This window comes from Sorghum bicolor, chromosome 6 (genome assembly GCF_000003195.3).
Source record: "Sorghum bicolor cultivar BTx623 chromosome 6, Sorghum_bicolor_NCBIv3, whole genome shotgun sequence".
Classification (NCBI taxonomy): Eukaryota; Viridiplantae; Streptophyta; class Magnoliopsida; order Poales; family Poaceae; genus Sorghum; species Sorghum bicolor.
The window spans coordinates 16,771,019-16,787,081 of NC_012875.2; the positions used below are offsets into that span (position 1 = coordinate 16,771,019).

General features: G+C 39.6%; 1 long non-coding RNA gene across 1 annotated transcript; it reads left to right on the forward strand.

The window, feature by feature from the left end:
- On the forward strand, window positions 11,100–13,452 carry LOC110436607. Its single transcript, XR_002454414.1, has 2 exons — window positions 11,100–12,035; window positions 12,193–13,452. It is a non-coding gene; the product is annotated as an uncharacterized LOC110436607 (long non-coding RNA).

Here is a 16,063-nt window from a genome sequence, read left to right on the forward strand (position 1 = left end):
ATCTCTTTTTTCATTTTCCTTCCTACCCCCACGATCACCAGAACCAAATATTCATCCTCTTGAGGACAACTTGCACAAGATTTTCCTAGGCCCCATGGGCGATTCAGATCCAAGCATGTCAATTATCATCGAATCCAATAGAATCCCCTTCAAGCACTCCAATATACACCCAAATCTTTGGGATAAGAAGACCTCCATAAGGAACTAGCTATCAATTATCCCAGGTTGGAAGGATTGGTTGACCAAAATATCGTCTAAGAAGAGAACGGATTAGGAAATTCGTAACATGGATCAATGCATCTCCCTATCTCTTTCCGACATCAAGAAGAATGAGTCCATGCTCAGGGCCGCTTGCTTCTTCCGGTCTAACACATGTAATGCCTTCTTTTTCAAACAAGCCCTAATGTCCCCTACATTAGCAGATGTCCATATGCTCATAGGTCTCAATATTGCAGGGCAGATCAACACATTATGTTTGTTGAGAAAACCCACTAGCAAGCTAGAAAGCGTGAGGACCGGGGGTTGGTCCCACTATATCAACACCTTCAAAACTGACAAGAAGGCTATGACTCACAGGGAGCACACGGCTTTCTTAAACATGTGGTTTGATAGATACGTCTTCTGTGGACATGCGTATGCTCCAACATCTAATTACCTTGCCCTAGCAGAGAAGATAGCAGTTAATTCTAAAATTCCATTTGGCAAACTTCTTCTTGGAGCCTTATACAACTTCTTGAACAGAGTTTCTCAACATGTGATGAAAAGTGAAGTTGTCCCAACAATCATAGGTCCTTGGTGGTTGTTGTAGTTGTGGCTCAACTTACATCTCCATAAGCTTGTGGCTCCAGAGTTGATTAACCTATATTCCCCTCTTTGGAATAATCAGAAGAGCAACTTTCCAGAAATTAGAAATGTCACTGATGTATGTCTTTTGGTGACGTAACATCGACAATTATTATTAACGGATCGACTACTGACTTCTTCAAGCTCTTCTACAAAAATTCTCCAAAGGCAGCATTAGATTAGTTTGTATATCCAGGCACCCTAGAATTTGAACTCCCATCATCATTCATGTTCAAGACTATTTATAGTGACGCTGCAAAACTAAAAATTTGAAGTCACCGGGTGAGGCCAAGTCTATTACCAGTTGAAATCAGGCATGGTAGGGAAACCTCCAACTTCCTATAAGTTCTACTGCCCTTCAATAGTAGCCAGACAGATGGGTTTTGGTCAGTTGCCCCCAGCTGTATTCTTTTCTGACAAACTGAAACCGAGGCAAACCATCAATAACTCAATAGAGTATAACATGATTCTTCACTTTGAACAAACCCTACTGCTAGAAGCTATCAGTGGATGGGAATGTGTTCCCTTTACTTCCATAGCTTTAGTGAAGCAATATCTGTCTATTGCTTCTCTTTAGACCAAGACATCCAAGGAGAACCTAAGGTATGATCTCATATATATTATCTTCACAACCCCATACTTTATGCTACATCTATATAATTTAAACTTTTGCAGTATCTTATCGGCCTGACTCCCCCACTAATGAACTATGACATATCGTGCCCTCATCCAAGATTGGGCTAGGATGCACCTTCTTTGAAGACCCTGATGAAAAAGCCAACATCAAATCTCCATAATGATAAGCCGATTGCCAAACTGAAAAGAAAGCAATTAGCTATTTCCTAGATGACAACATCAAAGAAGATCAAAATCACTTCTTCTAAACAACTCAAATCTTTAGTTGATGCAACCATTGAGGTAAACCTTTTCCAAAAGAATATCCATGCATTATAACTATGCATCAACTAATTCTCAATCTTTCAGGATGCTGCTCAGAAACTCGATGATGAATGGGAACCTGCACATTTTGACCCTCTAGAAGGTCTTTCTTTCTCCAGCAGTGATGAAGATGACATCAATCCTATCTCAGACATCACTCCAGAAATCTCCTCAGGTAAAATAAATAATAGCCGATAGGACAAATCCTTTTATCTTTTCAAACATACTAACTTATTTTTTATAAACTCAGGCCTTCAACTCCTCGAAGCTACCTCATCGGCTATCCCTAATCTTGATATAGTCTCAATGGATCAGGTATGTTAAAAACATTTATTCTTACTTGGTGATAACTTATGATGAACATTGATTTGCTTATTCTTATACAGGAACAAGCATCTTTGCCCTATTTACTATTCTCTCTAGATGAATACATTGATGAAGAAACAATCTTAGTTCTAGAAGATACACCTCCAATGATACCTAATCATATCAAAGCCTATCTCCTGTGATTGATCACCCTCTTGAGCTGAATATTACAATCTTAATAGAACATGCAGGGTCAGTAAGTGAAATTTTCAATCAAATCAAGGATGACCTCCCTTCTTCCTTGAAAGAGATGATTCAACCAGCCGCATACTTGGAAGATAATGGCCCCAAACTCTTTAGTGCCCAATCTAGACTTGTAGCTCGGGAAACCCAGAAGAATTCAACTGCTGCTGAAGGCCAAAGCATCCAAGAAATTATATCAGTTAAGAAAATAGTTGATCTTCTTACAGAGTCCGTTGGTGAGATAAACAAAGAGTTAGCCACTCTTAATGAAGAGAGAATACTACTGTTGGCCAGGGTTAAAGTTATCAATGAAACTATGTTGTTATAAGTTAACTGCACTCCATTTAAATAGATTTAAGTAGGATTATCCGCAAGCGCACAGATATCATACCAGTGTCACATTTTACCTAGAGGTTTTAAATATCATATCCACATGGAACAATTATGATGATGACATAGTATATAGACTTAACCCTACAATTAGGCTAGATCATATCAAGAAAATGGAACTAGCTAATGCACTCTGGTTTCGACTTCGGTAAACTTTGTATAATATCGTCTTATCTGGCAAGTAACCCCAAATAGCAGAAGAATCAAAGTAATCTCCTACCAGGCACCTATAAGCCTATCAATCCTATCAATGGGAAGTGGACTACAGTGGAATCAACGCAGCTATAAAGTCACCTACGCGAACTACCATTGTCTGGCTGATCAGGAGACATTCACAAGCAAACCTAGCCTAGGCACCACGCCTACACTATGAAATACTACGTCAACCAAGTTACAACCAAGATCAAAGCACTCAATATGAGTTGTGAACCAAAGAATGATAAGAACAAGTTGCTTACTTAAATCAGAAGGGTATGTGCAAAAGTACATTAGAACGCAGCTCCAGGCGACAGAAGTGAATCCAGAATACAGCCATGAAGAAGCACCGACATGACGGAACTCCTCCAGAATCTCTACTCCTCTACTTAATCTCTCTAATATCTAAACAAGACTAGATCTAGAAGAACTAGTCTCTCCTAATTGCAACATCTAGATGAACTAGATCTAGATGATCTAGAACTAGAACAACTAGAGGGACCCTAACCCTAATTATGTAGAGAATATGAAGCACCGGGGTGTAGAATGCCTCTTGGGGGAGCCTTGGGCGTCATTATATAGGTCGAGGTGGAGTTGGGGGCAAGGAACTGCCACGTCAGCGATCCACGTCTTCATCTTGTGTGCACCGTTGGATCAATCTGACTTAAAATCAACAGACGGATACTTTGCTTGGCTTCTAAGGATGCATGGGAGGAAGACTCTAGAAGGCGACGGGCATCGGCCAAAACAGGGCACCGACCGGCCCTAGGGTGGGGCCGTGTCTTCATCGCGTTTATTCGGGTGTCTTCTAGACCCTTCATGAGTCTTCTCGTGATGTTTTCCATCACGGATGGGTTTCGTGACAATTATGCACTAGAATCCCTCGTTTTAGCCCTCTGTGAAATAATCCCCAGAAAATACAGAATATGCGGAACTCGTAGAAATATCAGATTAAACCCTAGACTAATGTGTTTTCATGTGTTCCCTTGTGTCTAAATTTCTAATAAATATTGACGTTATCGATCGTGAACAATTCCACCAAGCTTACCTTTTGCCAGTCCCTTGGCAAACAACCCAAGCCTAATTAACAAACTTGGATCAGGAGTTGCTAAAATACTTTATTTCTTTTAAGTACACTTGCTTTTAAACATAAATTTTCCTCCGGTCTAACTTTCAAACTTACCCATTTTACCTTTAACCATGGAGCTTTACACCTTTTGCATAAATCTTGAGTAATCAAAAGATAGAACAATCAAGTCAAGCACTATGTCTCAAATTCTTCACAGTACCAATATTCCAGAGTTTTGCAAGTTTTTGAAATAAAGCTCACAGCATGATTGTATGACACCCTCAAGTCTCTTATTATGTACTCCCTCCGTCCCTGAAAGAATCAATTTCTAGAGTTGTCCTAAGTCAAATTTTTTAAACTTTGACCAAATTTCTAGAAAAAAATGCTAAGATTTATAGTATCAAATTAGTATTATTAGATTCATCATAAAATATATTTTCATATAATGTGTATTTTATATTATAGATGTTGTTACTCTTTACTATAAAGTTAGTCAAACTTTAAAAAGTTTGACTGACACGGATCCTAGGAATTGATTCTTTCAGGGACGGAGGGAGTAGTATTTATGGATCTCGCTGAGGCATTAATGAGGTTACGCCTTCCTACAACTAAGGATATATATCGTGGAGCTTAAAGGAGTGGCAATAACAAGGATGAGTGTTGGGTATTTTAAATGCAAACAGAAAAAATCCGCAAGCGCACAAATACCGATGTAGCCATCACCCGGGAGTATTCAAGAGTATCGATTTTCCACAGAGAACGTGAGTGTACTAATTAAGATCCAAGATCGCCCAAGGATAACTATATAATTATTTTTGGTGGGAAGAGAGGAATTTTCCTGAGAGTTCTCTAGTTGATCTAAGAATCAAGAATTACTTCAAGATTATCTATTTCGGGACATCAGAGCACTAACCACAGAAAGAGATGAGAAGGGGGCTAGGAAGGTCTGACTACAGTCCTACAAACACCGATCGGAACGAGGTGGAATACGTCGACCGTTAGGGCTGTCACTACCCTAAGGCTACCACAACAATCCGCAGGATTGGGTGCAATTCCAGGTAATTGCAAGACTAAACACCACGTCTAATCTAATAATTACTACTCTAGCGTTATAAAGACTAGAGCACTTGATGCAAGCGGGAATCCAATAAATAACTTGAATGTAAATAAAAGTAATTAAAGAACTCAGGAATTGTGAATTGAAGAACCTGGAGAACGATGAAGAACGAACCAGTTGCTGCAAAAGTACAATGTTGCGGAAGATCCGACGGATCCGGCTCCTCCTCCGCTCTCCTCTTCTCTCTCCCTATTTTCTAGATTACAACTAGAACTAACTAGAACTAGAACTAGATGAACTAGAACTAGATCTAGATGAACTAGAGGTTGAACTAGAAGAACTAGAGGGATCCTCTCTACTTGGATGAAGAATTGAAACCCTAACTTTGATTCTGTAGAAGAGGTATGATCTCCAGGGGCCAGGGGGTCTGGTTTTATAGTCCCTTCAAGTGAATCTGGGCCGTTCGATCAAACCAACATTGATTGAATGGTTATCCTTGATCCTTTAGGTCGGTGGAGCAATATCCCGAAAGAGAGTCCTGATTGGACTCTATGTGAGGGCGGGCGCCCTGTCCCTGAGTCCTCTCGGCCTCCACTTCGGTCCCGTGGCTTCTGGAGTCATCTAGATGATAGAAAATTGTGCGTCACGTTAATATCTCTATGTAAACCCGACGTGTGGGCCTTTCTTCTGTATTTCCTGATAACCCCCTGCAGAAATAGACAAACACCAAAACTCGTGGAATTCTGTCACATAAAACCTTAAGTCTAGGTGTTGGTTGCATTTGGATCCTTTTTCTATGATTAGTTGATGGTTAAATGTGAGCTTTAAGGACCGTCAACAAGCTCCCCCAAGCTTAACCTTTGCTCGTCCCTGAGCAAAGATGGACTCAAGAGTTTCTACAGTGGTTTCATGCCTTAAAGATATACACGCGTTCAAACAAGATCTCATCTCTGGGTTAGGGTAAACTGTTAAGGTTTAAACTTACCCATTGTACCTTCCACCATGGGGCTTGCAACCATCACTTGCGTCTTGAGTAGTTAAAAGATAGAACGGTCTAGTCAAGCGCCATGTCTCTTGTTCTTCGATTAACTATAGCTCTGGAGTTTTTGCAGATTTTCAAATAAAACTCAGAGATTCCTTGTATGACTCTCTCTAGTCTCTCTTTTGTGGTATTTCTGGATCCTTACCAAGGCAGTAAAGGTGTATGCCTTCTCTCAAAGTATGTGGTATTTTTGGTATGAGGCATAGTAAAATTGCCTTCTCTCTCACCCTACTCTAATAAGGTTTTGATATTGGAGCTCATAGGTGGGAGACAGCTAATACATACTTACAAGACATTTATTGCATAGTCAAACCATAGATCCAGAAGAACAAGTCAATAAGTCAAATCAAGATGTGCATGTGTGGCGAATGAATGATGCATGGTAATGATGGTGATAACAATGGTGAAAGTCTAATTCTGCTTATGCTCTTTTGAGGAGATACATACCTTTCTTGCTCTTTTGAAACTTTTTGAGGAGAATGAGATGCTCTATATTTTCTTTTTCTTTTCTCTCAGGTGGGTATCTTGTACCCCTAATTCTACTGTCGGACACTTGTCCATTTTTACCTCTCGTCTCACTTTTTTCTTTTCTTTTGAGGTTCCGGGCACTTGCCCCTTTTTATTTCCTCGTATCATTTTTTTTCTCTTTTTTTAGAGCACTCATCTCCTGAAATAATATAGCAAGTGGTAGTAACAAGATAACTTGAGCATTTATTTCACAGGGGAAAACAGAAATATTTTTGGCTATTCTCTCCCGGATTAGGAGTAGAATATTTTTGGGTGGTTCTGGAGATGGAAATGGATGGATATATGTGGATGCGTACTTCCGAAGTAGAAGTAGCATGTATGAGTGAACGTGCAAGTGAATCTTGATTTAACCACATGACAAGCTCCAAAGGGTCTACACAGCTTGACCACACTCAATGCTCATAAGCAGTAAATAATAAATGTGTGGCTCAAAGTCTAGCAAGCATGTATATATGGCTGTGGTAGGAATTTAAACTCTCGTCATACAGGAACTCATCATGTGATATTTTAAAGATTTTTAAAGATAAAATTCTCCAGAATTCTAGCATCTCTAGGAACAGATAAACAGCAACTCAACCTTCCCATATCGTATCCGTTAATGACTTAGACTTTAGATCAAGTACTCTTCCCACAAGTTCAGGTTTAGAGCAAATCTTAATTAATAACAGTCATGCCTAAACTTGAGAGAGATTTCAATTTTGAGAACTAGTCATGGTAGAGCAACTATTCATCATTTCCATTTGAGAGCTTATCATGAGGGTTCATAGCAAATTTTATTTATTTATTTATTTAGCAAACTAAGCAAAGATATATATATAAGCACAAAATCTTTATTTGGGTTTTTATGATTATGCATCTTTTTATTATTTGAGTAAAGTATAAACATGAGTAGAACACTTAGCTGGATAAATGGGGGTGCTCTCCCCCAAGCTGGATTTCGACGTAATTCCTTTTGATGTAGCAGGTGGCGGAGGTGTATTTGAATGTCGGCAGCACCGTGACAGCGATTAGGATGTCCTCCGTCTGCTAGTCTTCTTTGATCCTTGAATTCTGTGGAGCTCAAATAGACAATAAAGCTTTGTGGAACTAGTTAAGTGTTAGCATAAATATCTAGCCTTTATCATGTTGAGTCTCCTCAATAAATGTTACTCTCTTTAGTAGAATCATAAATTTATTTTTATAATTTTATTCTTATAGGATAGGAATATATTTATTTTATTTTTATGCCACCACAGTGAATGTACTTATGGGTTTTATGCCATGAGCATGCTCACATGGGGCTTACTATTTTTAACATTTTTATGTTCTTTTCAAGATGATATAAACTTGATTAACTAAAATAATTGAAAGGAAAATGATAACTACCAAGTTTACCTCTTGGCAAGGCGCTCAGTGTTTTTATGTCCTCTGAACGGGACTCTCTATTTTCTCAGTCATCCTGGGATTCGCTGGATGGCGAAGTCGGTGGTTCCGGCAGTGCCTCCTCTTCGTGTATAACTATCTTCTCTCTACACACCTGACTTGGTACTGCGGTCTCCTCAGAATAGTTCTGTTAAAGCTGTCTATCTTCAGACCTTATAACTTCTCCTTCGTAGTCTGCCCATCCGTCCTTGATGATTTGCCTCCACTCGTTGTGGTTGCGTCGTCTTCTTCTTGTCCTAACCTGCTTAGAGTCTTCAACTATATAGTTAGGGTCAGTAAAATAGCAGTGTACCTTCTCAGAGGGGAAGTGCATGTGGACTTCTCCAGTTCCAATGTAGATGATTGCTTTAATGGTGCTGAGAAACAGTCTCCCAAGGATGATGGGTGGATCGTGCTCGTCTTCTCCCATGTCAAAAACCTTCAACCTTTCAGAATGTCTGATCTACCATCAGGAGTTCAATCGACGATCTTGTCCTTATTGAACTGCAGTGACCATCTTAGCTGACTCGGTCCACATTTGCTTGTTCTTGTTCCTCCTGTTGGTCCTCTTCCTTGGTTTCATGTCAGGAATGCTCTGAGATTTGTGTAGTCTTGTTCTTGAAGGAAAACATCTCCTTCCTTCCCTTTATGTAGAAGCTGATCTTGGCAGCACTAGCGTAGATGACAGCTCTCGAGGTGTTCAGAAATGGCCCCTATAGGATGATGGGTGCCGTCTCATCAGTACCAGTCTCTATCACCACGAAGTCTGCTGGAGCGTACAAGGTACCAACTCGGACGCAGAAGTTCTTAAATATTCCCTTTGGGAATCTTAGCGTACGATTTGCAAGGTTCAAACACATGGCTGTTTCTGATAAAGGATGTGTAAAGAATTTTTCATAGAGTACCCTGGGCATAATGTTGACGCTGGAGCCAAAGTCGCAGAGTGCTTCTGGGAAGTCCACCATGCCGATGGAGATCGGGATGACGGGGCGTCCTGGATTGTCTCTCTTGACCGACAGAAGGTCAGTAATTACTTCCACAACGGGGTTACTCTTACGTCCTCAAGCATCTCAGAGCAGTGATTGCCTGAGTGTCCAGTATCTCCAGTGTGTTTGTGCTCGTAGATCGGGGTTCTTCACTTGGTGGAGTCTGGGAGTTGTAAAACTTATTCATATTTTGCTCGAAGTGTACCTGCTCATAGAGACAAGGCAGAGATCAAGTGTATGGGCCCTGTTGGTGGAAAACACCAACAGAACCAAAAGTGCATTTGTTCTTCTCTAACCTTAAGCATAGTGAGCAAGACAAAGTTGATGGATAATAAGATCATGAGTGTAGCATTTAAAACATTTGTTAGATCAGATTGCTCAACCTTATGGAAAGATAATCTATCTATATTTATGTTTTGTTTATATCTTCCAAAGATTGAATGTGCAACATTTTAGCTTATATGATTAGGAGTGTAGGATCACAAAGGTAGTACTATAAACAAAGATTAAAGGACTAAACATGCTGAATCAGTTGGGTTGGTAAATCTAGAGTTGTAAATCATACATGTTTGTCTCTTTTATTCATGTGAACGCTAGAACCAAGGAGAAGTTTATAAAAGTGATAGTCAAGTACCTTAAGATGTTACCTTACTTGAAGAGTGATGGTACAATATCACCTTATGGAAGCTTTCCTTTCTTAGCGGTTGTGCATCTTGTTTGTGGCACCCTCCATGGATCATCTCTTGTGAGCTATGCCTTCCTTGTGTAAATTGTTAAACTTCATGTGTCTCTCTCTTTGTCTCCAATGTGAGTTTATCTCAGGACCTCCCAGGTTGATATTGAAAGTTTTCCTGCAGGGGTTAGTCCAACAAAATATCCAATATCTACTATAGCATACTATCGGCTCAAAGATCAACCTAGACACCATGTCTAATTTGATTTAGGAGGGCATTTTAACCTAAGCATCATGCTTAATTTAAACTCCCTTGGAAGTAAGATCATCAGCCCTAAACTAAGCACCATGCTTAATTAAGAGATAAATGAAACTACTCCAAACCTAGACATATACTAAAGCAAATAAAGGTAGCATGAAAGCATTTATAGAGATCTACTCAAGTGGAGATGAAGTAGTGTGATTAGTATTTAACAAATTGAGCATGTCTCAAAGGTAGGGACAACCAACATAGCAATTGTTGGTTTCTTTAAACGCTTTTAAACGCAAACAGAAAAAATCCGCAAGCGCACGGATACCGATGTAGCCTTCACACTACAAGAAATGTGTCATCTTATGACGATTATGGCATGACATATGATCGAAATGTCACTAAATCGATCAGTTTATGACGTTCTTTTGAAAGCCATCTCAACTTAGTGACATAAATGATTTCATGTCACAAAAAGTGTCTTCAGTGTAGTCAAACTCCATATCATGACAATCTTTGCCTTGTTATAATGGTCAAATTGTCATTGTCATAAATCTAATACAAATATAGAGTGTTATCGATTTTTGGGGGGCATGTGAGCCTAATTATTAATGTGGGTCCCACATCAACCTAGTCAAGTCGGTCTCGTAAGTATTTTTTATTTCTCTCTATGTATTTAGGCCACTTTGTTGGCCGAGCATCCACTTCAAAGTGAGCTTTTGATAGGAAAATATAGAATTATTCTATGAGTATAGATTATTGACAAAAACGTAAAATTATTCTATAGATATTTAAAGAACTCTTAGAAAATATGAAGTTTTGTGTCATTTTTTTCTATGAGGAGTTAAAATAACAATAAAAGGATAAAAGCCATGTGCGGACGCCAAAATGGTGGGAAAAATGTTGTCCGTGAAAATTTTGTGTGCCACCAAACGTGCCCAAAACCCACACCAATATGAAAGCTTTAATACTCTTCCACATTGCAACTTATATATAGTATATTATATTTGAAAATATATTTGGCTACACAAGATACGTTTTTTCATGTAACTTCAAAAGGATTTTTTTATTTTTATTTAAAATTTAGAAAAAAAATAATCAAACCACAATTAGTTTCAGGGCAAGCGCGCGCGCTGGCGAGAGGCATTGGCGCGTGGGCAAATATTTTCGGGAGCTCACGAGAAGCCACGAAATTTCCCTCCCCACCGTGCCTTATCTCCTCGCTTGACTTCCCCCAAATCTCAGTCTTTCTATTCCTTCTCGTGCAAACTCCAACTGCGGCGGCGCAGGAGAGCGCCCCTCCCCGGTGTCGCGGTGCGGCAGCGCAAGTGAGTGCGCCACCACGGCACAACACACCTTGGCACCTCTGCGGTGCGGCGGCGCAAGGTGGGCAAGCACCTCGGCGCGGCGGAGTGTGAAGGAGCCGGGAGAATAGTAACGCCGCACGCGAGCACGCACGAGGAGGAGGAGGAGCCAACGAGAAATCAGTCGAGGAGGAGCGCGGAGGCGTGGACAGCCTGCCCTGCGCTGCGCCGCCCTGCGCTGGCCGGCCGGCCCCCCACCAAGGAGCCGATGCTGAGGGCCCGAGTGGATCTGCGCTGGGGCAGAGTGGATCTACGTCGGGGTGTCGCAAACCAGGGGCCGGGGAGCTGAGCGGAAGGGCACAGCGGTGGTAGCGAGCGGTAAGCCTTTTCCTCGTATCCTCTCCCTCTGAACTCATCCAGGAGCCGATCTGTAAAGGTCACGGTCGTTTCCTGAGAACTCCAATCGACAGTGCCATCCTGGAGGTGTTTTCCTTCAATCGACAGTACTCGGTTAATCTCCTGAGAACTCCGATCCTGAGAACTCCAATCGACAGTACTCGGTTAATTCCTGACTTTTGCAATGTCTACAGTTTTTTTCTAATTCACCCAGGTTGGACAAAAAGCTTTGAGCAAGCAGTACTAAGTTCCTAGCATGGTCTGGACACATGATTTTCTAGAGTATTTTCCCCTACATGTGAGTGCTACTGCGGTTTCCAGACCACATGACTTTTGCCTTGTCTGCAGGTTTTTCCTAATTCACCAAGGTAGGGCAGCAAGATTTAATAAAGCAGAACTAAATTCCCTGCAAGGTTTGGATACTCATGGGTTTTCATTTTTTTTCTCAAACTTTTCATTAAAAAAATATATGCTAATGATGTTACCTACCTAAACAACAAACAAATATATAATTATATATGTAGTTTTTTTTGTCAACTTCAGTTTGATGCTTCATATGCATGCTTGCAGGTGGAAAGATCAGTTGAATATGTTTGGACATCACTGGAAGCAAGAAGATTAAGAACCATGTCCCACCTGTCTGGGATTTTTTTATTGCACCTACTACTAGCTGTTTATTATCTAACATTTATTAATTTTCTATGTGCTACATATTGGTCTAGATAAAATTTCTGGACGATTTCTTTCTTGATAAGGTTGCATTGTATCAGTTACCTTGCGCTTGGACAATCAGTATTGCTGTAGATTGTATAGTGACATCAACTAATTTGCGAGATGACATGCCAATTCAATAAACTACTGCTAATCTGCTAATATATTAGTTGAATTCCTAAATCCTCATGTATTAGGCATTAGCTGCTGAACTATATAGTCCCCCCTGGAATTAGCGGCATTATTGTGAGTTCTGCCTCTTAATGCTATTTTGTTCTAGATCAGATCATTTTAGGTAAACAACAATTGTGAAGCTAGTAAACAATTTTCTGCAGCCATCTTTTTGTTTCACTTGATGTAGTTGTCATTGCTATGTGTCGTGTCTCCATGTTTCATTTCTTACTGTAACCGTGCTTATTGGTTGGTTCCATTTATCTTGTTTTAATTGTAGAGAGGGACCAGAGAGATGTGCAGAAGCTGTTGCATTGCCAACACAGGCCTGTTAGGAAACAATAGTTACTTGACTCCTACTTATCATCTTTTATTTGTATGGCAGCTTAGTTAAATTGATAAACAGAGCTCTGTAATAAATTTGCAACAATAGTGTTTTAGATGGCAGCTTACTTACACATAACTAGCTGTGAACTTAATTAATTGATTTAGTCTAGAGTGTTGTTAAAACAATGCATGGTGTTGGTGTAGTGAGATCATATATGCATAGATTATTGTAACTGTTGTTTGATTTCTTCCAGCTTACATATGAAAAGTTCCTTTTTGACTTTTTCATTTGTTTCAACAAGTGATGTTTGTTTCTAATATCTTTTCTACAGGACATGGAGAAATTTCAGCAACCTAAGGTATTCACTCAAGCTACTGACACCAAAAACACCTAGCTGGCAGCACCTGTTGAACTATTAGTTTGGTGACTAAGGTCACTTGTGAGATAGGGATGTGAGATTTCCATTTGTTTAAATTATCTGAGATAACTTTATGACTAAGTTCACTTGTTGAACTATAGTTTGGTGTTCGTGATGGATGTAATAAATATATTGATGAATGACTTGTGAACCTGTTGGTTTGATCATGAATGGAATATATTGTTGGACATACATTTGTTAATGTGGATTGTTTGATGTGTGGGTGGGGTACGTGATGGTATGGATCGAGCTAAATCAACGAGTCATCCTACGTGACAAGGCCTAAGAACCTATGACATAAAAGTAGAAGTCATAAACGCTTGTGACATCTGAAACTAGTGTCATGGTATTATGACATGAACACTTAAACGTCACAAGTTATCATTAAAGACGCGCATCTTTTGACATTTCAGTTTTCGTCAACTTGGTGTCATAAATGGTAATATATGACTTATTTTGCATGAATTATGACATATATCAAATGTCAAAAGATGACACATTTCTTGTAGTGTCACCCGGGAGTATTCCAGAGTATCGATTTTCCACAGAGAACGTGAGTGTACTAATTAAGATCCAAGATCACCCAAGGATAACTATATAATTGTTTTTGGTGGGAAGAGAGGAAGTTTCCTGAGAGTTCTCTAGTTGATCTAAGAATCAAGAATTACTTCAAGATTATCTATTTCGGGACATTAGAGCACTAACCACAGAAAGAGATGAGAAGGGGGCTAGGAAGGTCTGACTACGGTCCTACAAACACCGATCCGAACGAGGTGGAATACGTCGACCGTTAGGGCTGTCACTACCCTAAGGCTACCACAACAATCCGCAGGATTGGGTGCAATTCCAGGTAATTGCAAGACTAAACACCACGTCTAATTTATTAATTACTACTCTAGCGTTATAAAGACTAGAGCACTTGATGCAAGCGGGAATCCAATAAATAACTTGAATGTAAATAAAAGTAATTAGAGAACTCAGGAATTGTGAATTGAAGAACCTGGAGAACGATGAAGAACGAACCAGTTGCTGCAAAAGTACAATGTTGAGGAAGATCCGACAGATCCGGCTCCTCCTCCGCTCTCCTCTTCTCTCTCCCTATTTTCTAGATTACAACTAGAACTAACTAGAACTATAACTAGAGGAACTAGAACTAGAACTAGATGAACTAGAACTAGATCTAGATGAACTAGAGGTAGAACTAGAAGAACTAGAGGGATCCTCTCTACTTGGATGAAGAATTGAAACCCTAACTTTGATTCTGTAGAAGAGGTATGATCTCCAGGGGCCAGGGGGTCTGGTTTTATAGTCCCTTCAAGTGAATCTAGGCCGTTGGATCAAACCGACATTGATTGAACGGTTATCCTTGATCCTTTAGGTCGGTGGAGCAATATCCCGAAAGAGAGTCCTGATTAGACTCTATGTGAGGGCGGGCGCCCTGTCCCTGAGTCCTCTCGGCCTCCGCTTCGGTCTCGTGGCTTCTGGAGTCTTCTAGATGATAGAAAATTGTGCGGCACGTTAATATCTCTATGTAAACCCGACGTGTGGGCCTTTCTTCCGTATTTCCTGATAACCCCCTGCAGAAATAGACAAACACCAAAACTCGTGGAATTCTGTCAGATAAAACCCTAAGTCTAGGTGTTGGTTGCATTTGGATCCTTTTTCTATGATTAGTTGATGGTTAAATGTGAGCTTTAAGGACCGTCAACAATGAGCATACTTGCATTTCATATATTGTAAAGTCAAACAATGGATCCAAAGAGAATCAAGGCATACAATCAAATCAAGATGTGCGTGTGTATGGAATATAGTGGATAGGTGTATATATAGTATTTCGTGGCTAATTCTAATTCTACTTTTGTTCTTTGAAAATTACTCCCTCCTTAGAACCTTTCACAGGAAAACATGAGCTATCTTTATTCTTTTTTCATTACTGTGGGAGGCGGGCATCAACGTAACCATTATTTTAATTGTTGGGACACTTGTCCATCTTTTACTCCTTTTTTCTTTTTTTTCTTTTTAAATACTCTTGCATAGCCACATGCATCCTTTGAATATAAATAATTGGAGAGATAGTGATAAGAACTTAGAGCAATTAAATGGGGGCTGTCCTATAGGGTATATTTTTGGGTGTTTTAGGATAAAACATTTTTTAAGGTGGATCTGGATGAAAGTGGAAATGACTGTGCTTACATCCCAGAGTAGGAGTAATGCATATGTAGGTGGAGTGTGTAAGTGATCTTGATTTTAAAAGCATGACAAGACTCTCATGAGGTATACAACAAAGGTTGACTAAACTCAATGCAAAGCAAGCAGCATGGATGTGCAAAGGTTTTCCTAACTCTAAATGTATCATATATGGCTTTGGTAGGAATTTAAACTGTATCATACAATAGCTTATCATGTAGGATTTTGGGTTTTTGAAAATAAATCTCTAGAACATAGTAATGCTAGGAGTAAGATAAATAGCAGCTTGATCCTTCATGTATAATATCAATTACCTAGACTTAGCTTAAACATATGCCTCCACAAATTTTAGGTTCAGAGTAAATTCTTAAAGTGGTCATGTCTAAAACTTGGGAGAATTCATGGTTGGAAACTAGGCACTTGAAAGGAATTACTGTAGAGCAACTATTCATCATCTCCAAGACAAAACTTTAATATTCTCTAATTTTTATTTGCTCTAAACTACACTAACTGTAGACACACTCCTTAATATATAGATAAGTATTTTGTTTGGTTTTTATTCATTTCTATTGGACTTAAAAGACTCTAAAGACATGGGCCTTCATGTGCCCATATATTTTTGGTAT